General features: G+C 52.8%; 1 non-coding gene across 1 annotated transcript; it reads right to left on the reverse strand.

Moving 5' to 3' along the window:
- Positions 1-1,267: 1,267 nt before the first annotated feature.
- On the reverse strand, positions 1,268-1,340 carry TRNAF-GAA. The gene has a single exon. It is a non-coding gene; the product is annotated as a tRNA-Phe (tRNA).
- Positions 1,341-2,593: the final 1,253 nt, after the last annotated feature.

Consider the following 2,593-nt stretch of genomic DNA (forward strand, 5'->3'; position numbering starts at 1 on the left):
TTGTCTAATGGGTTTCTGTCCAATTTACCATCTTCTCAGCTACCGCTCAAAGTTAAAAACCTAAAGTCAACCTATCGGCATAAGTACAGATGGTTAGATGGGAATTAAAAGGAGCTGCTGTCACAAGTGTTAGGTGCCTGCAAGCAGCATGCAGACCGTTTAAAAACACTGCAATTAGAGGCTCAGATGAAACATATGCCCTAAATCAGAAACAACAATAGGAGGACCAGCAGAAAGCCACTCTAGTTAAACAGCCGAGGAATGGAGGCTGTTAGAGGCAAAAAGTCATTCCTCAAAATTTGGAAATCAAATCCTAGTGAGGATAATAGGAAGGTGCACAAACTCTGGCCTGTTAAGTGTCAAAGTGTAACAAGTCAGGCCAAGAAAGAATCTGAGAAGCAACATGCTAAAGACACAAAAGCTAAGCATAAATGCAGTCAATGCGAGTCCTGGTCTGTCCCCGCAGAAAGGTGAACCCCCTCTGTGGCTGGAGTGAGCTCCTCTAAGCTGACCTCACTACAGACCTGTGCCTGGTAGTGCTCATTGTAAAAGTGTGTCCAAAGTTTACCAGTAATGCCCTCCCCGGTCGGAGTTCCACCACCTTCTGTACTCGCACCGCGAATGTGAAAAACAAGACTCCAGGCCCATCATTCTTCCCTGGACAGGTAGCCCTTCCTCCAGTCACCCTCTGCCTTTTGAGCTACTCTAGAGTTGTTAATGTGCATTTCCTGAACACCCACCATGTCCAAGTCCACCTGCTCCAAGACACTGAATATCAAGCACCTCCTCCTGGGCCCCCAAATCCCTTTCGCACAGCCATTTTCACAGACGCCCCTTCCCTGGTGCTGCCCTTGCTCAGCTGCACAGAGGAGTTTTCATCCCCAATCCCTGCCTGTCACTGCCCAGCAGCCTTCTGGCACCATTCCTGAAGGTCACCCTGCCTTGCTCTCTTCCTGCCATGTTGGGAAAGACAGCTCTCATCATTAAAGGTCAGGTGGGCCAACGAGGGGCAGAAGCCCATTCTCTGTTTTCCTACTGCAGAGCCCAAGATCAGAGACTCACCTTCAGTGCCACCCAGAAGGGAGGCAAGTGGGGCAATTTGCCCCAGGCCCCGCAGGGGTCCCAGGAGAATACAATGTTGTAACTTTTTTAATGGAGGGGGCCCCCAAAACTGCTTTGCTACAGGTCAGCCCTGCTCACTTTGGGTGTAGGCACCACTGTGCTGCCAGAGAACAAGCTGCCCCTGCACAAAGAAGATGAAAGAATCTGCCAAAGCCTGGGATTGAATTAGGGACCTTTAGATCTTCAGTCTAATGCTCTCCCAACTGAGCTACTTTGGCAGCTGCATGGGATTATTTTGGCCTGTTGCTTCTCGGTCCAGGATGTTTTTGCAGCCGTTGCACACAAAAAGGACATCATTATGAGCGGACCATGAAGACAAGACTCACTTTTGCCTGCCTTGCTCAGCTTGACTTGCTTCCTCACCCCGTTCCTGCCTTAGTTCCTGGGTTGACCTGGTGGTGGAAGGGGACTGGGGGCCAGTGGTGCGGGGAGGAAGTTGAGCTGGACCGTGAGCTAGACTAGACCCTGGCGGTGACAGTCTGGCCACCACTTGCCACCCTACCCTGATGTCCTGGCTTCCCCCACTGGGTGTCATTTCGGGAGGGAAGTGGAGCTTCTGCCTCCCCTCCCCAATTTTCACACCACAGAGGAGTGCAAACAGGAAAATGAATGGCTGCTCCACACGCCCACCGGAGGAACCCAATGCCCTTAGCTGTGGTACGTAAGGCTACGTCTTCATTACCTGCTGTATCGGCAGGTAGCAATCGATTTCTCGGGGAGCTATATATCGCATCTCATCTAGACGCAATGTATCAAACCCTGAACGCGCTCCTGTCAACTCCGGAACTCCACCAATGTGAACGGCGGTAGTGGAGTCGACAGAAGGAGCCGCGGACGTCGATCCCGTGCCGTGAGGATGGTAGGTAACTTGATCTAAGATACTTCGACTTCAGCTACTTTATTCACGTAGCTGAAGTTGTGTATCTTAGATCGATCCCCTCCCCTAGTGTAGACCAGCCCTAAGAAGTATCTGTTGGCTGACAGAGCCTGTCCCCGAGCAGCTGGAACAGCAGCTGCTGCCTCCCCCTCGGCTCCAGGCTGTGGGAAATGCTCAGTGCCTGGCTGCATGGGTGGATGCTGCTCCGTGCCTGGAGAGCGTCTGTATTGCTCTGTCAGCCCCGCATCTTCACTGAGCCAGTCTGGTAAGGTCCCAAGTGCCCCCTCCAGGCTGGCAGCTGAGAGTCTGTGCAGACATCAGTCCCCCTGCCAGCCCCAGAGCCAGCAGAAGCTCCATTCCCCCCAGCACCACAGGGGCACTCACTGCACTTCCTGTGGGGAAATGTCTCCTTGGTATCCAGCTGCTAGAGTGAGAGCCAGGAGAGAGCAGTGTCTGGCTCACCGTGGGGGAGAGAAGAAACCTGATGAGTCTGGATCTCCCTCAGTCTCCCTCGCAATGCTGGTCAGTTTTATTATCGCTGTGATAGTCACTGCTTCCGTTCAGGGCCAGCCCTAGAGAGGTCTGGGGTCTGGG

Source organism: Gopherus evgoodei, chromosome 3 (assembly GCF_007399415.2).
Source record: "Gopherus evgoodei ecotype Sinaloan lineage chromosome 3, rGopEvg1_v1.p, whole genome shotgun sequence".
Taxonomy (NCBI): domain Eukaryota; kingdom Metazoa; phylum Chordata; order Testudines; family Testudinidae; genus Gopherus; species Gopherus evgoodei.